This window comes from Mirounga angustirostris, unplaced genomic scaffold (assembly GCF_029215605.1).
Source record: "Mirounga angustirostris isolate CCGP_5_RB_7025 unplaced genomic scaffold, mMirAng1.0.hap1 SCAF_12, whole genome shotgun sequence".
Lineage (NCBI taxonomy): Eukaryota > Metazoa > Chordata > Mammalia > Carnivora > Phocidae > Mirounga > Mirounga angustirostris.
The window spans coordinates 56,240,447-56,267,663 of NW_026991720.1; the positions used below are offsets into that span (position 1 = coordinate 56,240,447).

At 38.4% G+C, this 27,217-nt stretch overlaps 1 protein-coding gene and 1 long non-coding RNA gene across 5 annotated transcripts in view; one reads left to right on the top strand and one right to left on the bottom strand.

Annotated features, from left to right (window-relative positions):
• HDAC9 (histone deacetylase 9) overlaps window positions 1-27,217 on the bottom strand; it is a 918,445-nt gene that overhangs the window by 870,875 nt on the left and 20,353 nt on the right. The window lies entirely within an intron of this gene.
• Window positions 1,814-27,217, top strand: part of LOC135362104 (uncharacterized) — a 40,724-nt gene continuing 15,320 nt past the window's right edge. Inside the window, exons 1-7 of one of the 2 annotated variants that reach the window (XR_010406506.1) lie at window positions 1,814-2,137; window positions 2,517-2,688; window positions 10,905-11,060; window positions 12,345-12,512; window positions 12,610-12,760; window positions 20,917-21,127; window positions 26,162-26,282. This is a non-coding gene — a long non-coding RNA (uncharacterized LOC135362104). The remainder of the gene's footprint in view (window positions 2,138-2,516; window positions 2,689-10,904; window positions 11,061-12,344; window positions 12,513-12,609; window positions 12,761-20,916; window positions 21,128-26,161; window positions 26,283-27,217) is intronic. The other variant, XR_010406507.1, reaches the window with a different exon arrangement.

Sequence of the window (27,217 nt, forward strand, 5' to 3'; positions counted from 1 at the left end):
AATATTTATAGAAAGAACCAGGATATATACATTCAACGGCATAAGCATATAGATTAAAATCTTTGTTAATGGAAAGAATATTTTTTTCTAAGTATTGCATACCAAGTAATAACTTATTAAAAAAAATTTATAAGTTAACATAGTTAGGTGGATGCATTTATTCACACAGCTAAATAAAAGGAAAACCTTGAATAATCCATTGTCTAAACATAATTACTAACAATTTCCCTATATAATATAAAGCATTGATGCAGTTCTCTAATTGTATTTGAATTAAAATAATAGTAAGAGATGGGATGAAATGCAGATCTAGTCAAAGAGTAACATAAGTTTTTCTAAGTTCTGGGAAAGATTATGTATTTTATTATTTTTCTTATTTTGGTGTGCTCAAAGAGAAAAACCTGTAAAATAACTTGTATGCTGGTACTCCAATTTAAAAAAATACAACAAAAGCCATAATATTTAATCTCTTCTTTAGACTAATTCTGTCTTTGCGGAGATAGGCCATTTCCTTGCTGCCAAGAATCCCTAAACAGGGAACCATCCTGCCCACACTGGCTTGTCATCGGAGCTTCCTTTCCACAGGCGGAAGGGCCCCCTATATGTCTAGAGATTTCACTTTAGCAGTATGTGAATTTTACCTGGGCAATGCGTGCCCTGGCTTGAGCAGAAAAAAAAATCCTGCATCCTGCCCTTCCTTTTTTCACGGACTGAGGTTGGATGAGGTCTTGGACTTCTCCACGGTGTCGTATTCATTTCCTAGAGATGCCATAACAAATTATCACAAACTTGGGGCCTGAATCAACAGAATTTATTTTCTCATAGAGTTCTGAAGGCCAGAAGTCCAACATCAATTTCAAAAAACAAAATCAAGGTGTCAGTAGGGTCACTCCCACCAGAGGCTCTAGGGGAGAATCTGTTTCTTGCCATTCCCAACTTGTGGTAGCTGTTCGTATTCCTTGGCTTGTGGTGACATCACTCCAATTTGTGCCTCCATGGTCACACTGCTTTCTCCTCTTCTCTATGTGTCACATGTCTCTCTGCCCCCCTCTTATCAGGACATATGTGACTGTATTTAGGGCCCACCTGGATAATCCAAGGATAATCAGAATAACTGCAAATATCTTAATTTAATCACAACTGCCAGGTCCCTTTTTGGCCATTTTATAAAGTAACATTCAGGGGCACCTGGGTAGCTCAGTCGGTTAAGTGTCCAACTCTTGATTTTGGCTCAGTCATGATCTCAGAGTCCTGAGATCGAGTCCAATGTCAGACTCCATGCTGGGCACAGAGCCTGCTTAAGATTCTCGCTCTCCTTCTGCCCCTCCCCATCCACACACTCAGGCTTGCTCTCTCTCTCTCTCAAAAAAAAAAAAGGTAACATTCACAGGTTCCAAGGATTAGGAGGTGTATGTTTTACAGGGTGCCATTTTTTCAGCCTCCTACAGGTATCTCGTACAATCCAATATATTACAAAACAGTTTATAAAACCTGGCAATTTACTTCTCTAGACTCTTAGAAAACAAAATAATAGCAAAACAAAGTATGTGAAGATTATAAGCATCATATTTTCCATAATTTCTTGGTGCCAGAGGATAAAATAAATGTCAGAAAAAAGTCCAGATTATAATGATATGATGATGATATCCAATAATAAATATTTAATATTCCTAAGCATACTTTTCACTCTCTAAAATACATAATTTTAAAAAGATTTTTAAATACATTTGATTAGGGGCACTTGGGTGGTTCAGTCGGTTAAGTGCCTGACTCCTGATTTTGGCTGGGGTCATGATCTCGGGGTCATGGAGACAAGTCCCCCAACGGGCTCCGCACTGTGGAAGTCTGCTTGAGATCCTCTCTCTCTGCCCCTCCACTCACTTGCACATGCTCTCTCTCTCTCAAATAAATAAAATAAATCTTTAAAAAAATACATCTGATTACCAGGTTTAGAAATGGAAGATTACTAGAACTGTTGGTAAACACAGGTATAATCATAACACTCACTCTGTTGGGACCCCACGAAGCCTTATGCTAGAAACCATTATCTAGAGTGCCAGAAAGGTGTAATGAAGAGAAAAAAGTACTATGAATTGAGTGAGTCCTGGATTGGCACCCCTGCTTTGCCCCTGACAACGTGAGTGACTTCAGACAAGCACTTATGCTCAGTTTGCCAATCTGTGATGTGAGAGATGTCCCTGGGCATTTCCCTGCCAATTAAGATTCATAATGAAACTGAAGTTGAACCCCTAATTCCTCAGCTGGTGCAAGTCCAAAGTAATCCTCTCTCTCATGACCAGTTCTCAGGGAGGTTGCAGCCTGCCACACTTTGTGCTTCTTGAGATCTCTCTCCAGCACTACTTAAGCTGAGAGCCCAAGTCTGCACAAAAATAACGATGATAAGAGTCACCATCATCATTAGCAGCATCAGTGGCATCTCTATGGAGACCTTCCCACCATCTTGCTCTTTGGTTCTTTTCTAACCTCATCTCTATCCCACACTCCTTCCATCTCAGATAAACCCAACAACTCCAATCCCTTGTCACGCTATCCTGCCATCCAGTTCTCACTCTGAAGTCTTGGCACCAGCAACAAGAAGAGTGAGGAAGGCATCAGACACATCAGAGGCCCCTGGTCTCCCCAGAACCCTCATGAAGACTGCAGACTAACACATTTCTCTTCCTAACAGTAAGTTTTATTTTCGTTGAACTGGTAAGACCTTGCTATATTATAAATGGGGCCAATACTACCCACTCGGAAAGGTAATGATAAGAATTGGAAGAAAAAATAATTTAGTATATTGTCAAGGCACATATTATGAGCTCAGTAAGTATTACTGCTGTTATTATTATTATTAATGTTACGATTATGCTACAGGGATTTAAATTAGATCTGTGTGGGTATAAACCATATAAGAAAATCTATAGTCAATACTCATAAACGGACTACAAAAATCATTGAAGTCAGAATCATAGTTTGATTCAACACTACATTTTAAAGGGTTGTCACGCATAAAAACAAATGCCAATGAATTCCATTCTGAAAACAATTTTGCATAGTTGTATTTTTAGTTTTGCAGAACTGGCCTGATTTTCTCTTTCCTGGGTGAACAGAATTCCCTCTGAAATCCCTAATGTAGCAAATAAAGAGAGAATATTTCTGGTTTCAGTCAAATGTTACTTGGGTTGAGAGTAGGGATGGGCATGGAGATGAGGCTGAAAACCAGAAACACAAATCTGATTTAGAATCACTCTCGGTGTTTAAGAATGACCAATAATGTTGCTCAACGAATGCTGACAACTTACAATCAATCCTCTTCTTTTTCCCTTTTACGCAGTTCCTGTAACTAATTTCTGCCTTTAAAGAGTCTTATCCAATTTCTACTGCCTCAAATAGGGCCGTGCATAAGACTCTCTAAGCTACATTCAATCCATGAATTTTGATAATGACAGGTGTAAGTACAGCTAATGGTGCAAATTAACCACTAGCTTCATTGGTCTTGATCCATCAGAGTTATAAAAGAATTTATACGTTCACACAAAGGCTCATTTCTTTTCCTAGCAGTCCTTTAATAACACTTCTTAATTAATATATACTATGACATTAGTGAAAAATAATATGCTATCCAGCAGAAATAGGAATAAAGCAGGTCAACTTTGTATCGCTTAGCCACTAGAGGCTTGGGCTCTGAAATACCAAGTTGCTTGGTAAGGGGACTTGAACTTTAAAGCAGTCCCACAGCATGAACACAGAGAACACTATGGTGCCAAGGAGCCAAAGCAGCGACAGGAAACTTCCACAAGGTCATTCACACAATGGTTGTAATGGACCAATTCCAGGAGTGTGAACATTATAATCAAGGCTGAATTTCACTCTGTTGGCCCTGCCTGAGAAGAGGCACTCAGGCATTTAGAAAAACAAACTGTGCGTGCGTGCACGTGTGTGTGTGTGTGTGTGTGTGTGTGTATATATATACATAGATACATAGATTTTTAAAAAATAACTTCAAACAAGCAAACAGAAATGTAATGCGACAGAAATGTTGCATGCTTCCCCTAGCAACTTCCAATAGTCAAATGGTTTTCTCTGAGTAAGCGACACAAAAGCATTTACAGAAACATGCTGCTTTCCCTTTTTTCTACAATAATCATTTTTTCCACTTGATGCTTTTGGTCATCTGACTCGAGTGCCATTTTAAATGCAAAACAACCACAAAAAATGAGCCCATTAACTCATTAAAAAGGTGTTCAAGCTTACAGAATAAACTAAGTGAAAATGGTCATATCTGCTGAATAATGTGTATATCCTACAATTTCAAAATTAAGCCCAGGGATAATAACCAGGAAAAACAGACATCACCCAGAGCTAAAAATAAGCTGATGCCAAAGCTACCAGACTTAGCTCCTAAGTGTCCCTAAAACAATAAGAAGTCATGCTGTGTCTAGTTTCAAGTCATGGACATTTGACAAGTCTTTTCATATGTCATCTAGAATATCACCACGGCTTAACAAAAAGCCGTGTGGATTTTTTTTTTCTTGAGAGGTTGATATGAGGAATGAACAGCTCTAAATATATTATAAGGCTCTGACACGTCCGAAGACTACAATTATTTTCTGTGATTAATCCTGTTTTTTACTGACATGCCATGGGTATGTTGGAGGGAATTAGGTCTGCTTTGAACGGGAGTTCAATATTCTGTTTGTTATTGATTTCCAATGCAATTTATGATAGAAGTTAAGGATGAGGATTTGGGGGTGAGGAACAGAAGTTTGAATCAAGATTTGCTTTCCTTGACAGACCGCTGGTACCAACTGTTTCCACGGTGAGCAGTTTCATTTATGTTTGAGGCCGGAGGACCTAGTCAGGCCAGGGCCCAAAGTTCATAGCCAATTGATTTAATTCTGAGAGTTATTTTAAAAGACTGTTAACCTTAGGATGCTTTACAAAAAAATAAAATCAAATAAAAAATAAAGTCACCTTATTCAGGAGAGGGGGAGCAGGACACACAGGGATTCTGATATAAAGAAACAATATCATCTGAAAAAGCTGTTCTTCATTCTCAGCCTTGCACGACCCACCTCACTGAAGACAGATTTAGGCTAAACTCTTCATTTTATGGATAATAAAACTAACGTCTCACAGATCCAAAGAACTCAGCCAAAGTCAGTTAATGATTCTATACCATTTTCTAAGTAATCTTACTTGAAAGAACATACTGTCTTTTTTGGAAATTATTCATTTCTTCCATTTAATTCAGGTGATATTAACTTATTTGACTCCACAAAGAATAAGCTAAAAACTTCAATCACAACATTTGAATATATTCATATATGATAAAATATTTTGCCTATTATTCCTCATATTACTACAATCTTATGAGAGTTTCTAAACACCTCGAACGTAGTTATATTTTACTTCTGTGGTTAGCAATTTGAAGACTGTTGTGAATTTTGGAAGCTACTAATTGTCTCAAGAGAAATCACGTCACTGGACACAATGGCACACTGAAGGCAAGAGAAAGCCCTTAATTGCCGTGACTTGGGAGCAAAAAGAAGGAAGCAAATGAACAAGCAATAGAGAATTTTTAAAAAGAGGCGTGTGAAGGTGTTAGAGAATGGAATACATTCAACTTCTATTTCTCTAAGTCTGTAATTACCACCTGGCCTAAAGAACAAGCAGTGATTCTCCATAATCTATCTGTTGCCATTAGCTGAAATAGCTCTTAAATACTTGACGTCAGCCTCTTCTTAACCTAAAACAAATTGGGGAAGTATTGTCTCAAATTTTGACTCCAACTGTCTACCATTACATCATAATGTACTGCACAAAGGCCAAACATGAGTGAGCATGACAGCCCACCTGGACCTGCTTTCTTTAAGGACGTCTTTCTTTCTAACTCCTTTGCTAGGATTGAAGGCATCCATCGCCTCAGATGGCAGAGTTCACTTTCACCCTCCTCCCTTGCTCAGAGCAAGTTTCTTTCCTTCTGTAGGGCATGCAGATGACAACGGCCAAAGCTGTGGCCCAGTAAAGACGCTGACACTTCTTTTTCTGCCTTCAAAAGATACTTTCTATAACTGACTTCAGAGAGTGGTTCAGTAGTGTACACTTTACCTCCCCACCACTCTACAAGGGGTCTGGTCAAAAAGTAAATGAATATTAATACTTCTTAAATTCAGGGGCGCCTGGGTAGTTCAGTCGGTTAAGTATATGACTTCAGCTCAGGTCATGATCTCAGCGTTTTGGGATCAAGCCCCATGTGGGGCTTCCTGCTCAGCGGGGAGTCTGCTTCCCCCTCTCCCTCTGCCCCTCAGCCCGCTCATTCTCTCTCTCTAATAAATAAATAAAATCTTTAAGAAAAAATAATTCTTATTTTCCTAGGTAGGAAAGAAACCTCCTACTTCCCCAAAACCAAGGAATTCCAATTTATGCTACTAAATTAGTTTTTCAACTATAACATTCTGATTTTCAGCAGACTATGGATATCTAACCAGCAACCAAATAGTGCTATCAGTCAATAAATCAAGGTCATAGTAACACGTATTGGGCACCAAATTGTCACTATTCTATTTTTAAAGCAGAGAATCCACTTTTAAAAAAATAACTGGAATAGATTTTAAGTATTTTTCCTTACATGAGCCATCCAAAACTACAAAATTTACACATGCTCACATTTTCTTCTTACTTAGAGGAGCGCAGAAGTTTTATAATGTGTCTATTACATTACAAAGGTTCATTCAAGATTCCCAACACTTTTAAGTGAAAAAGATCAGATTTGGATAACAGACTAAAGAAGACCAACTGATCATCTATGAAGATTTCTAAACACTGAACAATAATGAGTGACAAGAAAGACCTCTCTTCACCAATACAAATTAGGCTGTTGCACTTAGCAATCTGGAAATTTTTCTGAATTTGGAAGTTGCTGATGGTCTAAAAAAAAAAAAATACATCACTGGAACAAGTTGGCACACTGAAGGCAAGAAAAAGCTTGTAACTGTAGTGACTTAGAGGCAGAGAGAGGGAAGCAATAAACACGAAAGAGAAAACTTCAAAAAGAGGCATGACACAGATAATCACATATTATGATTCCATGTATATGGAATGTCCAGAGAAAAAAATGCCCATTAAGGCAAAAAGTGAATTACTGTTGCCTAGGGCTAGGGGAATGAGGAGTTCTGAAGAGCATGGTGTTTCTTTTTGGGGTGATAAAAATGTTCTAAAATTGATTATGGTGATGGTTGCAAAGTTCTGTGAATGTATACTCTACCATTGATTTCTATGCTTTATTTTTTTAAATTGTATGCTTTAAATGAGTGAACCTTATGGTATGTAAATTATGTCTCAATAATGTCTCAAAAGAAAAAACAGGCCTATGAAGGTGCTGGAAAATGGAACACCAAGAGAAGCAACTGCAAGGGAGTAATTTAGTAAGGGAATAAAACATTTAGGAAATTGGGCGCTAGGAACAGCATCACTACATCTTGTGCCACTAAATCACCATGCTTAAGTTTCAATGCTTGGGGCCCACAGGACTCTTTTCCACCTCAGGGCCTTTACATGTACCCTGTAATATGATGTCTAATACACTCTTCATCAGTTGTTTTGTTTTGTTTTTGTCTAGCCAAGAAGTAACTATTTATCCCGAAAGTAGATCTCTCTTAGCTTAAATGTTACTTCCAAAAAGTTTAAATACATCCAATCTAGAGAGGATGTCAATGTTCTCTCTCATTTGAGCCCTGATATTCTCCTTCTTAATTAACACTTATCTCAATTTGCATTGTACATTCACTTATGGTTACGATCTATTGCCTTCTCCTCCACTGACCATAGCTTCATGATGGCAGGGACTGTGTCTGCTTTGTGCAAAGCACAGTTCATGGAGATTTGAATTTGAATAAATGAATGGATTAAGAATGGATATGTGGCCACCGCAACAAATAACTTACAGGATTTCACAGAGTTGGGAAACCCCATCCCATATAAAGCTTTTCCAGAACAACTACTCAGGATATCCAACTCTGTTGGGGCCAGTACCAACATAATAAAGACTTCAGAGATCATCCAGCCCCACCCCCGCTTTATTTCACAGATGAAAAAGCCAACATCCAGAGAGAAAAAATGAATTGATCCATTTAAGAGCCAACAGCACACTATTTCTGCTTAGTAGTCCAAAAAGAGTTTGGGGACCTTATGAATTTCAGATAATAAAACCATTCCCCTAATACAGCTCCTGGTCTAGTCCCACCTTGGTACATGGCTATGTGGTTAGATACTGAGAACTCTGACTTCTCCCACTGCATTCTAATTGCTCAAGAAAGAAAAAAATTACTGCACCACATTACCTTTTACTAAAAGTGAAAATATAGTTTCAGAATTGTTAGGGATCTCAGTCATCCACTAAACTTTTAAAAAGTATTTTACAACACAGTTTTGAAAATGCACCAAAATAGACATGGAAATCATAAGCAAGAAAATGAACAACTATGATGATCAAATTTTAGATGGAAAAAAATAGAGTTAAAATCATAAACTGAGGTTCTGTGAGAAAAAAACCCACAGTACAGAATAACTAAAAGAATGATTTCAAAACTCTTCTCCATTTTCTCTGCATGGAGTCTGAAGGTACTATGTGTTAAAGCACTAGCTACAGTAGGCCTGTCAAATAAATATGTAACCTGGAAAAAATAACACAGGAAGCCATTAGCATTGATAAACAGGTTAACCCCAACTTATTTTATCAGATTAGTCACGGGACACTATGAAAATCAGCAAGAATAAGGTCCTCACATAATGATCCTGATCTGGTAAACTTCAAACCAAAAAGGCAAAGAACGGGGTTTGCTATAGCCTGAATGTCTGTGTTCGTCCAAAACTCATAAATTGAAATCCTAACCCCCCAACATGACAGTATGAGGAGGCAGGGCCTTATGGAGGTGATTAAGCCATGAGGGTGGAGCTCTTATGAATGGGATTAGTGCCCTCTCTTAAAGGCTCCAGAGAGATCCCTAGCCCTTTCCACCATGTGAGGCTACATCAGGTTCTCATCAGACACTGAATCTGCCAGCTCCTTGATCTTGTACTTCCCAGCCTCCAGAACTCTGAGAAATGAACTTGATGTTTATAAGCCACCGAGTCTATGGTATTTTGTTACAGCAGCCTGAAGGGACTAAGACAGTGTTAATAAACCAAAGCCAGCAGCACAGTGGGGGTCCCTGGACAGCTTGAATGCCTAGAGAAGGGGAGAGAAAAAAGGAATACTATTAGGGTTGCCAGATTTAACAAATGATAATATAATGATAATACAGATGCCCAACTGAATTTACATTTCAGATAAACAACAAATACTTGCAGTCTAAACATGGTCCATGCAATATGCAGGAAATCCTAATACTAAAAATGTTTTTGTTGGTAAGATAAAATTCCAGTTTAATTGGGCATCCGGTACTTTATCTGGCAACCTAGACACTAATGAAAAGGAATATAAACTTACAAGTCATATGACTTTGGTTCACATCCCAGCTCCACCACTGACCTTACACAAGGTCATTCTCTGAGAATCACCTGAAAGGATTGTTGCAGTGCCAAAATCAAGTAATAGCAAAACACCAATGCATCAATATAACCATTTATCCACTTGCCATCATGCACTTAATCATTCTGTCTGACGATGGCTTGGACTTGGAAAACTTTTTTTTTTACACAGGTTACTAATTTTACTCCCAATTGCTCCTCCTTGAACCCAGACAATACATAAGGTGCTTAAAACCTTGGCGTAGAATAGAACTACTAATATTTTAATCCAAACCCAAACAGTATGACTTGGGGAAAATGTTTATAGCAAATTGATAGCCAGCATTAATAAATCCCTCACCCTCAGAAATTGGTGGTTTTTCCACAGAAGGATTGGACTCTGTGGCCAATAAACTAAATTGAAAAATCTCCAACCAACTGTAATAAACACAGAATTGAAAGCTAATAAAACACCACAGGGCATTTCAAGGTAACTCAGCAGGGGAGAGCTCACCAATATTAGATGTGTTTACAGATGGTGACTAAAGATATAATAATTAATCTGCTTTTGAACTAATGAACAAATCACATGCTTCCTTAAAATACAAAGCACAAAGCTCTTAGCTGCTAATTAAGTTCAGGAGTGGAATAAACACTTGATTTGCAGTAAAGGGTAAGGCTCATAAACAGTAATATACAGCTATCCAAGTCTTGCCTGACTCAGAAAAACAAGTGCCCTATTCAGGGTGTAAAAATGGACATGACGCTATCATTCACCTGTGGTTTTCAAGTCGTAACAAAATCCAAGACCATTTATTATTAGACATAACGTGCTTCCTTAAGGATATTTTACAAAGGAATTACCCCAAATTGGTAATAAGAATGTTAAATGTAGTATTTTATAATGATGATGATAAAATATTTAAAGCTTGTACAAGTTTGACCATGGAAACAGAAGTGAATCTTACTAGAGATTCAACAGATTGGTTATTCTCTATCTCCTTTGTAAGTGTTTGGTGCAGCTGACAACATGTATAAGTAAGAATTCCTAGTGGAGAGTTTAATAGGAGTGAGATTCAGGCTCACAATGCGGGTGGGAAGCAGATGGGCAGACAGACAGATAAACGGACAGCAGACCAGGGGTCGACAAACTACACCCCAAGGGCCGAATCTGGCCTTTGGCCTGTCTTAGCATGGCCCACGGGGTAAGGGAGGGTTTTACATTTTTTAATGGTTGAAAAAAATCAAAAGAAGAAAAAATTTTCATCACACGTGAGAATTACAGGGAAGTGAAGGAAACATGAGGAAGGTGTGCATAGATCAAGGGTCCCTGGAACACAGCCACGCCCGTTTGCTCAGCTCTTGTCCACGGTTCTTTTGTGCTACAACAGCGGGGTGTCGAGAACCAGGAGCACAGACCAGATGGCCCACGAAGACTGAAGTATCTACTTTCTCGTCCTTTACAGAAGATGTATGCCAACTCCTGAGGCAGACGGAGCAGCAGACAGACAATACAAACTGTAATCCTTGATCACCTACACATCGCGGTGGGTTTCACTAAAATTCCAAGCACAGTCATTCAAAGCACCAAAGTACTTTAGAATGTATTTTAGAAAACAACACATGTTTATCATGAGCCAGTTCTCCTCTTACTGCTACACTTGATGACAGGTACGCTTTCCTTTAGAAAACGGACTTTCACGAGAGGCCCGGCACTCAGATTATAGCCGGACTTCTGCTCTTCTCTCAGCAGAGCATCTTCGCTTCTCCCTCCCCTGCCCTCATGGTCCACCGCCTCCCGTGCTGCCCGCTCACCCCTTCCCTTCCCCAGTCTCCGGTCCTCGCCCATAGCGCAGCCAGGCCAGGGCGGCGTCCCGGGGGGGCAGAATGGCTGTGGCTGTGGCAAGGGACAGAAAAAGGAGGGGGCCTCCCGAGCCTCGGGGCTCCCACAGCTGTGCTCAGTTCAGTCTCCTCCAACATTCTCTTCTCCTTCCTCCTCGTCAAATCTGGACATTTCTCAGAAATATAAGTAGATTTTAACTCAGTATTTTGAATTCAAGGAAGACCTCGTATTCTTTTTTGTGCACTTTCAACTTCTCCACAGGCCTGAGAATAAAGAGTAGAGAGGGGGGAGAAAGCTCCCTCCCACCACTGTTGCTAACAGTTCAAAACAAAACAAAACAAAACTTAGAAAACATCAATCAAGTTATCTGTTGCTTTGAGGGCAAAAGAATCAGAAAAATGCTGTGATACTGTCTCTGGTGTTAGAATGGGTAATGAAAAGACAGAAACCCTGTCAGGAACAAGAGCTGCAGGCAGGGCAAAATGGAATAGATCAGATCAATCTCTTAGATTCTCAAAAGAAAAAGAAAAGAAAAGAAGTGATATAAAATGGCCAAGACTAAGAAACTACCCCCAAAAGTTTATGCCATCAGATCGCCATATGTGTCTATACCACCTCTACTTCCACCCCCAAAACTTTACAGTGATGACAGCTTATCGCTTGGAATCGCATAGAAAACCAAGAGAGCTGGGAAGGACCATTCAAGGTCCACCGTTATATCCTCTGTGCTGAAAATACTGCTCGTACAAAGCAGATGTGCAAATAAATGAATCTATCGTATTCTCTGATTGTATAGAAACTGGAGGCTCGGGAGGGAAATCACATGACTTTTTCAAGATCACACAGCTAGTCGGAGAGAGAGAGCTAAAACAAAAACCCAGAACTTAGGACCTTCCCCTTGCCCAAGGCCATATACTCCCTAGTGGCAGGCAGAGTGGAAGACATGGATGACATTCACCCAACGACATTCTATCTTCTTTGTCTACAGATCTCCAAACGAGCTTGGCATTGTGCTCGGAGAAGGTGGGCAACTGCCTCACCTCCCAGAAGGTAATTCATCTGAAGCTTGGGAGTCTAAGCCAGTGCTCTCAATATGATTTTGGGTGGACAGCAACTGGTTTAGGAGCAGACTTCTAACTCAGAATTTTGGCCAGAGGTACGTGAAGGGAAATCGGCTCATGAGAAGGCCTTCCAGGAGATATTTTCCTCCTTAATAGGATTAAAAAGCCACTCCTCATTCTTTTACCTTTCAGAGTTTGTTGTGCAAAGATAAGTTTCTTGTGACTTCAAGGGACATCTTATGACCATGAGGCTATGAAGATTTCAAAGACCTAACCTATCCCAGAACGAGACTTCATTGAGCCGCTGAATTAACCAAAGCTGAAAGCGCCTGTTCCAGACTTGGTGAGAGGAGAAACCATACTGTCATTTGAGACGGGGAGTCTCTTGCTTGCAAAAAGCATGTTGAATCATGTATGAATTCTTGGAAGATGCCCCATTCCCTGCCTTAGCCTTTATCCTGCTAGAGTCTTTGCCTAAAGTCATAGGAACCACAGGTATCATCATAAGAAAAAAAAAAAAAAAAACGCTAATTCCCATTGCCAAGATGGCAGGAGGGCTACACGGGCCCAGCTTTACCCCAGTGAAGCACTAGTCTATTCCAAGAGGAACTGCAAGTGCATTTCCCTAATAGAAATATATGTTGTGTGGGCCCCAAGATGATTTTAGAGCAGAAACTGTACTACATGGTTTAAATACGCTCTTGTAGGTTGGCCTGGAAACGTAACATTGTTTCTATGGAAAAACGTTTAAACTCCAAACAACTCTGTTCCAAATGAACTTTTGAATGCAACTGTTTTAAATTTGGGGGTTGCATATTTATTTATAATCAAAATACACAAGGATGAAAAGTCCAAAAATCACATTTGGACTTTTGGCTTTAAATTGATCAGTGTCCCTTTGCCATTTTGGGTAAAAGAGCTCTGAATAAAAAGGGGTTTGACATCTTGCAGTACCAAATAAAAATGCAAAATCAGAACTCAGATAACCTACCAGATTCCATTTTAAAGTAAATTTCTTTTGGGGAAGGGGGTTACCTTACAATTAAATAGTGCCCATTGTGCCAAAATCTGTCATTGTAACCAATGTCTTTAGGGCCACTGGGAAACATTTCAAGCAGTAATTTGAATGACTGTATGAGAATCTTACACCAAAAGAAATTTAAAAACCAAAACAGAAAAAAAAAATTTATATTTAAGAATGGACCCAAATCCTTAAAGAGTTCTGTGTTCAAGTCAACCAACAACTATAACTTGGTTCCCCCACTTCACCTCCCCCCCGCAAAAATCTCCATTTCTTGGTCCAGATACTAAAGATGGATTGGGGTATAGCAGAAAACGTACTTCCTAGTGATTGTAGCATTTTTGTCTCTATTTCCTCAACTGTAAAATAAAAATAAGACCATCTAGATCCCAGACCTGTTGTGACATTTACAGGATGGAGCATCCCCCAGTGCTTTCTTAAGTCTAGTAAGCACTCAGTTAAGTGTCAGTTCCATGACTTTCTCTCCTCTTCTCTCTTACAAGAGTCCTGCCCTCATCTAACATATCCAAATTCTCACCAACCTACACATATAACTGACAACCAGAGTTTATTCTTCTGGTAAATATGCATATGGTCTCTAAAGAAAATCAAGTCTAGCATAATCTTTCAACTCTATGTGAAAATGAATTAACATTCCTCTCCTTGTAGAAAATATTACGATTGAATGCTCTGGGGATTTTTCAATACTGTAATTACTGTAACTTATACTTAAATTCTGCTAAAACCGTAGATCGGGATGTTAGCTTCTGGAATTGGCCATGCCGAAGAAACACAGGGGTAGCTTTCTTGCATAAAAGAGTGAAAAAGAAATTAACTACAATTCAAACTGAGGTTTGGTATGATACAGAGAATCTCACCTTTGCCTCAAGATCGTCTCATCTATTCCTTTTGAACTAAGTTTCAGAGTTTCCAAAACTATTCTTTCATAATACAGCAACTTTTTTTTTACTTAAGAATAAATTGTAATGATCAGTGAATGCCTGTGAAAACAATGATGTCTGTAGTTAACAGAAGGCAGTAAAGATTAGACCTCAGTGTTCTTAATGCTTTGAAATTAATGTTGGAAAGCAGGAATTCATTCTTTCGGTTAACTTGACTGCCACACTGAGCATATCTCTGTGTACTGCTCCCTTAAAATGTTCAATTTTTGGATGCTGATTAGAAGCTGCCTGTGTTCAACTCCTCCATCCTTAATTTTGAAGTGTTATTTGCATATTGCTATGTTGCTCATCTTACCTTGGTTCCAGGACCTGTCCTTTTTCTGTTTATTAAATCTACCAACTGACAGAATGAACACCAGATAAATCAAAGAGGTGCCTTTGTTCTGTGTAATTATCTTGCAAACAACCGAAGCTGCTGCCACAAGTCTCCAGAATAAAACTTGACTCTGCGCAGGTGTAAAACTCTAGGGGCAAGCCTAGCTCTGCGCAGGGTGGGTATCTGTATTTTCCAATGTACCAGTCCCCAAATACTCTATTTTGAAAGCAATTTAATATTTTGGCCAAAAAAAAAAAAAAATATATATATATATATATATATATATACACACACACACATACACACACACGCACACACATCACAGTGGGAATGAGTCTTGTCAATTTTCCTAAGCCATACTCCCCACTCACAAAATTTAAGTTTTCAAACAAAATAATTCAAGTTAACTTTTCCCACATCTTATACCCTAATAACCTTATTTATCTGTCAGGCTTTATCCCAAAACTGAGATTTATCAGTGACTAAACAAATAAATAAAACATAGTTTCCTCATGAAGCTCTCTACACCCCCCTCCCCAAAGTGCAATTTGGTCTTTCTCACATCTCTGTATCTTCTGATATGTTTTCAAGTCCAAAATGCCCCAAATCTACCTTACTGCCAGCCTGGAAGCAAACTCTCATCCTCAAGTACCCACAAAGAGTTTTCGATTCCTCAACAAGCAGCAAGCTCTACAAATCACCATCACGCCCAAGAGCAGAGCAAATCAAATTGCTTTTGAAAGATACAAAGAGAAGAAAAACTAAAAGCTCTCATTCTTAATCTAAAAACAATGCATATGTATGAGCAACACTAAACTCTAAATATACATTTGTATTTCACCCACACTGCTTATGACTACAGATTTTTGCCAAAAATATTACATTTAAGTATAATACCTCAACTTTTTGAAAATCTCCAAACCCCCTATCTTTCCTCTCTCCACTGCCTACCCCCACCCCAAATATATTACTACAAACTTCTGGGTGAAGGACAGAAAATCTCATACTAAAGATGAGAAACTGAGGAGAAGGATGCTTCCCTATGTAGGAGGAAAAAAAAGGTTTGGGTTTAGGTACCATCTCTCAGTGTAAAAGGAATGGGCTTTAGAGGCTGAGATGGGAATTCTGGCTCTACTTCTAAGGAACTGTTTAACAACGAGAAACTGACTTAACCTTTTTGAACCTTAGGTGTAAGATGGGCTTAACATCTTCTACGATCACTAGGTATCCAAATTAAGTAAGCCACTGGCTATAAAGCATGGTTTCTCAGCCTCAGCACTACTAGCATCTTAAGCCAGAGAACTCTGTGTGGGGGATGTCCTATGCGTTGTAGGACATTTAGCAGCATCCCTGGCTTCCACTAGATGCCAGCAGCACGCCTCCCTTCTGTTGACATTGCCAAATGCACCTGAGGGGGGAAAACCTTCCCCTGTGCAATATCGCTGAGTTATCTGGCTGATAATAAATGCTTATATCTCATTAGTGATAGTCATCATCATTATCCATTAGATACTGGTTTCCAGATAAAAATGGTAGTATCATCCACATTTCAAACTCCTAAATATCACCAGTGAAAATGTTCTTTGGTGGCAAAGATGGGAAGCATGGCAAGACCATAGAAAACACCCAGGAGTTTGATGGACACCTGATGAAACATACTCTCAATATGACACCTATGGTCTTTTGTAGGAAGGAAAGGAATTTGGGGGAAATTAAAGGGAATGTAAAAAGCCCACAGCTTTGACATTTAAAAAAAAAAAATTACCACCACAAAGCACGACTTTGAGGTCCTAATGTTAATTTGTAGCAGAGCTGTGACCAAAATATGGACACATTTACTCCTAGTTCAACAAGAGATTTCCTTTCACCGTGACAGACATTTAGGGAAAATCCAAACTTGACAGTTAAGACTTTCCAGTGTCTATTCACTGTCCAAGTGCATTTGCCCACTAATTCCTTTTGGTAAACTAGCTAAGCTCCTCAAACTCTCTTCCTGTCTCCTTCACTGTATTGTGCCCAGTTCTTCAGGAGACTGACAGTTCTCTAGGGTCTAGAAGACAGAAGGTAAATTTAACCAAGGCAAGTTTGGGTAGCAAGAAACCGGTAGCTTCAGTCTCTCTAGTGTGCCATAACAAACATTTTCTATGGCAAACATCCTCAAGCTGGGACAGAACAGTCAGTCTTTCATACTTCATTAAACCAATGCACATTGCTTGGTCAGATCAGTTTTGCCTCTAAGACCTACTCAAACACTACTGCTTGCTGTATTTTCTAAGAATTTTTAGTATTAGAATCATGCAACACGGTGTCTATGCCTTCCAAGGAAATGGCATGGAATGGACTTATTACGCTCTCTGATTTCAAATAGAACTTCTTTTCTATTACAGGGTTGTAACCTCGCATTTACTAAAAGGTCCTTGTTAGGGATAGGTTGTAAAGTTTGTTACCATGTTCCTGAATAAGAGAATATAAGTAACGAAAAATTAAAGCAAGAAACATCAGTTTTTGCTGGCCCTTATTATGGTAATTACGGATAAATTAGTCTAATTCTAGAGTAGCTTTAGATAAAATATTCTGAAAGAAAACAAGTTCATCTTTGGTATCCCCATGTTGACGCACCTGTGGTCCTCATGGTATGCCCCATCCCCAAGCCCAAGCTACTCTATTCAGCACACCATTTTCCAGATGCTTCCAGATTTCCCATAATTACCTATATTGGTCAGTATCCTCTTAGAGCCCAGATACACAGCTTCCAAATCAATCATTAATCTGATAAATTGATCCACGTCACTGTGCTCAGGGCCCTCTCTAACAAGAATATGCAAAAACAGAGTCCGGTGGCAAAATAAACAAGGATTTGGGACTAGTAATTTTGACCTGGTTACTTTTCTGAGCCCTCGTCTTTAAGCTGTGGACTAATGTCATCTGTCTCATAGGCTGCTGTACCTAACGCAGCGCCTAGCACAAGGTGAACATCAATAATGGCAACTATATTATTAACTGCCTCTATTATATACCACTTCAACGGTTGAAGTAGCTCTAATAACGACACTTTCAAGCTAGAAAATAAGGAAATTATATCAAAATAATTTTCACAATAAAAACGGGGGGGGAAAGGGTAACAAAGAGAATGTCAAATAAAATAGGGACCCTCTGTTCTGCATAAAAGGAAACTGTGACACATGGCCAAAGTGAGAGCACCACATTGATGCAACTTCCCTTTGCAATGGCTTTCACTCCCTTAGGTGTGTTTTTACCTTTCCCATGTAGGAAACATAAATACCAACACTATTTCAGCTCTGATTCCCATGTCCAAATCTCTGAAGAGACAATGCAAGGAAAAGTGAGAAGTCACAGAGAAATGTCATTATTTGGGTCTTTGTAAAGTAGGGATAATAAAAATATGTTCCTCACAGGATTCTTGGGGGGAGTAAATGAAATAATACACAGTCAGCAGTGGGCCTGGCATAGGGGTATCCCATAAATATTGGGCATTATTGTTACTCAGAACAGTGCGAGATCTTCACTGCACCCACACAGCAAATGCACCCCACCCAGACAGATTAAGTGTTAATGCAATGGAGGTGGAAAAAGAACCCAGTTTTCTCATGCATCTGAGGACGAGAAAGAAAATGTGGACTAGGAGAAAGAGCAAGTCCACAGAGCACTCTCAGAGACTCTCTATCACTATTCATTCTCTCCTCTAGTATTAGTTTCCTAGGGCTGCTGTAACTACCACAGACTGGGTGGCTTAAAGCAACAGATATTTATTCTCTCACAGTTCCAGAGGCTAGAAGTCTGAAATCAAGGTGTCAGCAGGACCATACTCCCTCCAAGACTGGGTAGAATCCTTCCTGGCCTCTTCTTAGCTTCTGGTGGTGGCTGGCAATCCTTCACATTCCTTGGCTTGTGGTTGTATCACTCCAATCTCTGCCTCTGCTGTCATATGGCCTTCTCCCTGTGTCTCTGACTCTCCATCTGTTCTCCTCTTATTATAAGGACAGTGGTCATACTGGATTAATGGCTCACCCTACTCCAGTATGACCTCACCTTATCTTGATTACAACTACAAAGACCCTTTTTCCAAACAAGGTCACAATCACAGGTTCCAGGGGTTAGGACCTGAATATATTGTTTTTGGGGAACACAATTCAACCCACAACACCCCTCTCATCTGGAGACATTTTATTTTTTGTTTGGTTTGTGTGAGTTTTTTTTTTTTTGGTCAGGACTAAAGCTACAAATGTGAAATTCACTGAAATGATATTCATGCTAATGGGCCAACTTAGAATTATTATATTAAAAAGCAACTATGTCTATACTTAACCATGTTTACTTCCCAAGCTCATTAGTGGTTCCATGTGGTGAGAAAAATTTCCCACTCACTTTATCAAATTTAGCACATTTATTTAGTCTGAGTCAATGTCTGAAATATACTTTCATACATATAAGCCAATTTCTCCCAAGGTCATGCAGCAAGGGATAGAAGTCACAGATCTTTCCCCTGTGAGTCAATCACTATAAAATATAGCACTGAATTTAGGTGAAAGGAAGTTAGGTGATGAAATGTGCCTGGAATAATACAGAGTTGCTTTTTTCCCATGTAACACATTTTTATTATATTTTATTATATACACATTTGAATCAAGATCAAAGCACCACTGGTCCAGAATGAACTATAATTTCATCTGAATGTTTTCTGTAATGAAGTAGCTTATTTTTTGAGATGGAGTAACAATCACACTTTCTTTCCAATCACAATTCAAAGTAAAAGGGAGGGCATATTACTATCAATATCCTTTAAGCAAAGTGGTATTTAAAGGGTAAAAATGATCACTTTTCCCTTATCATAAAACATCAGCAAGTAACATAAAATATAACTTTTCCAATCAAGCATAATCTCTCTCATCATTGCTGAATTTTTGTCAGATTTTCTCAGCCTGAAATTTTTCTAATATAAATTCGGTTAATTTTGATAAAGAAAAATTTGCTTAATTTGCCTTAAAAAATGAACTAAACCTAAGTTCTGGTCATATGTGCAAGACACAAAGCAATCCACCAGGAAAATAGTTACCAAATCTGGTCTGGCAGAGAAGAGTCTCTCAGCATGAAATCACTGAGAACCATGAGAAGGCTTTTAATGTATAATGTGGATGGAATTTAACTTTAGAAATAAACATTATATTTTACATATTAAAAAAGCCCTATAGAGATACAAGTCAAACATGTGACTGACTGCATAACGCAGTGCAGAGAAGTGTCTAGGATCCGTGTGGAGTCAGGTCAGATCGCCTGAGTTGGAAGCCATGCCTTGGAAAACTGCAAGTTACTCACTCTAATCCTCACTGTTCTCAGCTGTAGAAGAGGGATGATGATAATAGTACCAACATCTAGGATTTTAATGAATAATAGATGAAACAACTATAAAATCTTTGGCATAGTGCCTAATGTTGTTATTACTAAGAGCACAGATCCACACCTGGCAGGTATGGCAAAGTGCCTGGTTTCAAATCACAGCTGCTATGAATTACTGTCAAGGAAATCTTGGGCAAGTAACCTCTGTGAGCATCAGAGTCTTCAAAAGGGGAAAATAAGAGTAACTGCTTCAAGAATATAAAATAATATATGGAAATTGCTTAGCCCAATACTGGAATACAGTAAGAGCTCAGAAAAAAATATATACCTCATTATATCTTCATGGTGGAATTTAATTATGCAAATAATTTAATAATTGGCTTTTCATTTACACGCACTGCAAATTTTTTGTCATTTAATAATTATCCTCATAAATCCAAAACAAAGAATGATTCTATGCCTAGAGGGCCAGAAATATTTTTGCAGGTATGAACAGTGCAAGATTGATCTAGGCAGGTATTTTAGAAATATATTCCCTTCAGGTCCATTCTCAGGGCTCCCATGTTGTCCACGAACAGTTTACTTAAATTTCACTCTTTTTTAATATTTTTTCGCTGCAAAGAAGAAACTAACATATTTCAAAGAAGTCTTGTTGTACAGTCTCACAAAAACCAGAAAACAACCAAGTGATGTGTGTAGTTATACTTGTTTAAAGCATTCGGATACCAAAAGTATTATAGATTGTATACATTGTATACATTGTATTACATTATATATTACTATTCTATATTAGTATGATAAAAAGATGCTCAGATTACTTTCCTCCTTGCCGATCTTTTTCACAGGAGCCTTCCCAGCAGCCACGCTTGGTTCAGAGAGCCTGTTAACAATGGTCCCCTTTCAAGTCCAGGATTGTGTCTCAGCTCCTGGACTGTTCTATCTAGACTGACATTGAAGAGTGGATCCTCTCCTCCACAAAGGACTGCCTGATGGCTTTACGTACCAATTAAAAGTGAAGTCTAGAAGGGGCAAAAAGAATTTCTGCTAAGCTAGTAGGTAAGGAGACTAAAAAGGCTGCCTTCCCGATAAAACAGGCTTAAATTGGGGCGCCTGGGTGGCTCAGTTGGTTAAGCAACTGCCTTCGGCTCAGGTCATGATCCTGGAGTCCCAGGATCGAGTCCCGCATCGGACTCCCTGCTCAGCGGGGAGTCTGCTTCTCCCTCTGATCCTCCCCCTCTCATGCTCTTTGTCTCCCATTCTCTCTCAGATAAAAAAAAAAAAAAAAAAAATTAAAAAAAACAGCCTTAAATTGTTAAGAAATAGAAGTGCAAAGGTTGGAGTTACACAGGGCTTGAGAGCCTCCCCTTTAACAAACACTATTAATTGGCTAACCAAAGCCATTCTCTCTCATGAGTCATTCTCTCTTCTCCTTTGCTGCCTCCTGCTACAGATGTTGGGAAGCTAAATAATCACTTTTCAAACTCTTCTGTAGCTAGGAGTGGCCAATGAGGTATAAGCAAAACACTAAGGAAGTGCTAAGGTTCTCTAAAGCTTTTGCTTTTGTGATTAAACAAGACACCACATGCCTGGTGCTGTCCCTTCCCTGCCCCTCCCCGTTTTTCCGCCTGAAACATGAACATGAGGTTTAGACCAGCAGTGGCATCGTGCACCCATAATCAATGAACAAACACCAGGACCAGCTGTCTGAGCAGAGCAAGAACAGTGTTCTAACTCTAACAACAGAAATACAGTCTTCCAAACATCAAGGCTAAGACCTCGAGATTCTCAGCCAGATGGTTGAGGTGCTATGAGATTGCAAAGGAGGTAACACAATGTCAGACTCAAAGATGGCAGCTGTAATGGCAACCAGGGGACAGCTGAATGTATTTTCAACACCAATATCCATATTTAGCATCATCAGTACCAGTATCTCTGAATACTTAGGCTAATTATTTAATTTATATTTGAGAAAACAGATCAGAAGAGACCTGAAATGTTAAACTACTATGCAAGTGTAAAGCAGTTTATTTTATTTTACCGTATTTCAATTGAAAGAAAAACAGGACTATAAATTTTAATAATGAAAAACTAATAGAACTGAGACAGGATAAGCAAAATGTTATGCCTTTCTTTGATTGAAGCATATATATAAATATGAGTGTGTTAAAAGCAAGAATCCAAGTGAAAAAGTCATAAATTGTAATGCTAAAGAAAGTCATGTTCCAAAATAAGACTTGTTTTCTTCAGCAGTCTGGATAACATTTTACCTTGTGTTCAAACTACCCATGCATGCAATGAATGCAGCTTAGTCAACCTCAAATTATACCCCATTTCTGATCATCTTGTAGAAACTCAACCCGTGTCCATGGAAATGTAGTATCACACTGCACAGCTAAGTAAAACAAGTAATACTTGCTATTTAAATGCATGAGGTACCTTTAAATTGACTTTTTTAAAATTTAAATATCTCCACCTGAAAACAGACTAAAAATACAACACAGTATATTTCAGAGATTAAATCAACATGAAAATTTGCCCTGGTCAATCACAGTACTCACCTCTCATTCTACAATTTATTCATAATTTAACTGATTGCTTTCTGAGTTTTCTTGCGCTCATCCTTCCCACTTCTTAAATTACAATTCACTGATGTAAATGATTTTAATATATCTATACTTAAATTTATCACATCTTATATGCTATCATTCCTCATACTTAAAAGAACTGAGATCCTCCCTCTGTTCAAGGTTAATTTTCTCACAATGGTCTGTATTCCATTTCCTACCATTTGTTTGTCACCTTCTTCCAACGTTTACTTATACCTTCTTCTACACCATCAATCTCTCCCTCTCTACTGGCTCCTTTCATTAAGGCTATAAATCCATTCAAATAAAAACACAAAAAACAAAAAAGCCCAAAATGCCTTCTGGCTACCTGTAACCTAGTACCTAAAGAACATCCTTCTCTGCCATGCTTTTCAAAAGAATAGATCCCACCTGTTTCCAAATATCCCATATATACAACCACTGTGTGCTGATAAATGTTTAGCAATTGGCTTTTCTAAAAATAAACACGTGTGTGTGTGTATGTGTGTTTGTGTGTATGTGTTGATTATAAATTTTACTAATATAAAAGATATAGCATTCAATTTACATATAATAAAATACACAATATTCTTTACCTTCAATTCCATAGAGCCAAATGGTTTCTTTTTTTCTTTCCAACTGGTTTCTTATAAAATGCTTTCATTGCTATTTACCAAATCTAGTATGTTCTGACATGAATGTTGGCTGATATTTTCTTTTACATTCATGAATGAGATGAAAGTGAAACAATGAATATGTATGTCAGAACTTCTCTTGCTCATCAAAATGGAAGTGACTTCTCTGTTGAACTGGATAATATTTTTTTACGTATTTGGAGAATATTTGGAAGCATATTTCTTCCATTTCCTGTGCCATGTATAACGCAATTGCTACATATCCAACATACTTTTGAGTTTAGTCTGTATTATTAACAATATCTCTATCCCTTTAAATCTAGACAACAGGAAAACAAAATCTCACATTTGCAGCATTTGCCAATTTCCATGGTGTAAATACTCTCACTATGGCAAATTTCAAGATACCAAAGTGAAGTCAATGAACACAGACTCCAGAAGAGATATGCAGTAACAGAACGTTATATTGTGCATCCATTATCCAGATAAAATAGACATAAATAACCGTAAGAGCACAGACAATAAGAAAATGTAGTAAAACAAGTAGGAAGGGTGGATTTTAAACATTATACTTATTTTTAATATAATTTATTTAATTATAAGTATACATAATTCAGCTTACAGTTAACGGCTATGTTTAACAACAGCTTGCACAATTCTTGAATATTTAACAATCTGATTCTCACAAATCCGTGTAAGCCAGCTCCAGGTCACCACTGCATGGTTATATGGCTTATACACCTACCACTCTACTGATCTGCTCTTGCTAGAGCCAACATGGACTTGCAGTTACTAGTCCACGGGAACTTTTGTAGACCTATGTTATTTGATCTCTCTGCCACATTCCCAATCCTTTCCACACACCTTTTAACTACTCTGCCATGCTTTTCCAAATTCATCTTAGAATTTATTTTATTCACCATTCTCTATAAATGTTCATGTTATTCCAACCTCAGTCCCCTTTCCTGGTCATTTTGCAAATCCAGTCTAGGCAATCTCACTAATGGCTTTAGTTAAGCAACAATTTACCAATGACCTCAAATCTCTATCACTTAGCCGACCAGGCTGCTCTGCTAAGTACCAGAATGGATTACACAATACCTTATGAGTTAGGTCCCCTTCTTATTTACTTACTAATTAAGTAATTAGTTGGGTAATTATTTGTTTATGTCTGTCTCTCCCAGTAGGCTGTAAGCTTCACAGGCACATGAAACATTGTGACTCTTCTTGCTGTATCCTCAGAGTCTAACACGTTATCTAGCATAGAGTAGTTACTCTGGGAATCAATAAAGGTATAAATTGAAGTAATTATTTCAAACTCAACAAGTACAAAACAGAACTCCATAAATGTCCCACAAAATGTGTTTCTCTCCTGAATCCCAATCTAACTAAATGGTGCCAATATCCAACCCTGCCCCATCTGAAAGCATCTGAGACTTGCCCTTCCCCTTATTCTTCTTATCCATTCCTTCATGACAATCTGCTTTCCCATCTCTTAAATACACTTTAAAGCTGTTCCCTCTTTCTCATCATTACTCTTGCTACCTTAGCTTAGACTTACTCTTGCCTGGACCACTATAATAGCCCCCATGAGCTCCTTTTCCCGTCTTTCCCTACTCCGACTCAACCACATAGTGCTACCAAAACAATCTCTTTAAAATGATGACTATGGCCATCCCTGTTTAGTAATCTATCAGTGGTGCTCTACCAGCTAGAGGATAAACTCCAAATTCCATCCCCTAGCACTTACAAAGCCCTTTATGGTCAGGACCTCATCCGGTTTCCCAGGCTCATCACCTTCCACTTTCCCAGAAGGACCCTACACCCCACTTGCACTCACATGGCTGTCATTCCCCACTCTCTTTCACACCTCTGGGCCTCTGTACTTTGACTTCTCTCAGCCTGGAATATCCTCTCAATTGTTCACATGGTGGTCAAGGCTCATTGTAAGCATCTCTGCTGTTGGGAATCTTTTTAACCCCCAAGGAAGACACCCCTCCCTCTCTACTTTCATAGCACTCTGATCTTTCTCTGACTATATTTATGCCCTTCTATAATGATTACTTTTGAGTATTTATATCTCCCCAATTAGACTATGAACACTTGCCCCAAATTGACTATAATGACCACAGAGACAAGCACATAGTAGGAACTTAGCACTCCTGGTAGGACTATAAAATGACAAGTCATTTATTCTGCAGAGAAAATACACATCTAAGTAGTTGCCGTCCCTTTTAAAACCGTTCACCTTGAAAGTTATCCACTTAGTTTAATGATGGTGGCACTACTCCAAGTATTTTTGGAAATCGACTTTCAGAACTGTCTGGGGAATGTTCTTTAAATTATCTCAAGTGAGGCCAAAAAAACATCATTCTGAACAGATCTGAGGCCTAGAAGGAATCACAGCACAAGTGATACAATTCTCTGTAGAGAATGAGGAATGAAATCCATAAAAGATCACATAATGATTGATGTGGGGAGACTAATAAATTGGCTCAGAGGCATATCTACAGAGAGAATCTCAAAAAATACTTTGAACAAAGGTCATATTACTTAAAGACATTTACAAGTTCTTAAGATGATTTCCTTGATAGATAATATTAATGTAGATGTATAATTATTGGTAACTTGCTTGATCCACTATGAAGCTCTTTGAATTAACATTTCCCAAAGAATATCCAATGTGAATAGGTATCTAACAGAAACTGGTGATTAAAGAAATTTAATGCACAGTATTGAAGTCAAAAAGATTTATTTACTCCCAAACTTTTCAGAGATGTTAATATCTTGATATGACTCTCCATGACATTCATCAACGGTACATACAGCTTATCAAAATCTTTTAATGTCATGATCTTTTTTTCTTGCAGATGTTGTTGGATTAACGTTCCATATACTTTGAGAAATCCGTTGCATGGGACTACGTGCAAGATCTTTAAGCAACAAGACTTGTAATCTGAAACTCTACTGATACCCAAAGCTACAGATGAGGTTACTGAGAATTTTTCTAACTGCCTTACATAATGTATCTTATGCATTTTTACAACATATCCTTACAACAGTCTAAAGAGTGTAGATAGTACTAGGATCCCCAATTTACAGTTAAGGAAAGAAAGGCTAAGAAATTAAATAACCAGTCAGATACCACACAGCAAATTAGAAACAGAGATAGAATGTGACCCTGTCACAGCCAGCCCATGGGCTCAAAAGCTGAACCTGGGCACTGGGTGGGTTCTCACCTACACTGCCTCTTGTACTTAACACAAGCTCTCCTGGAATACACTATCCCTTCATAAATTCCCTATTTCACATAGCTAATTCCTACCTATTACTTTAAGGTTCATTTTATCTACTTTCCCTGGGATGCCTTCACTGCCAACTGACTAAAAATAGCCATCCCCATGGCACCTTATTCCTTTCATGGAACTTATAAATTTACTATCTTACACAAACTGCACATAGAGGCCAGATTCACATAGCCTAAGAAAAAAAAGCTTTTGACTGGCTAACATATCCCTGATAAGAGACAACTTAATGGTCTAACCTCATTTTTATTATCGGGGTATATTTGGGTAAATACCGTAATAATAAATTTGAAATGTTGCTTTAAACATTTCAAAGTATTTTCAGGAATATCATCCCGTCTATACTCAACTTTGAAAGGAAGAAAGTAAGTTATCTGATAAATGAAGAACCTGAGTTTTAAAAAGCTAAGTGGCTCAATAAGCAAATCAGTATACCTCAGCAGAGTATTTAGCACATAGTAGGTACTCAGTGGAGGGCTGGGTAAACATCTGAGTACGGCTTAACTTAAATTTTGATATTATTCACACTTTAGCACTCCTCTCACTATGGTGTACCATCTCCATATACAGCAGATACTATTAATGCCTGCCCACATCCCCTGGCCATTACTACTCAAATGC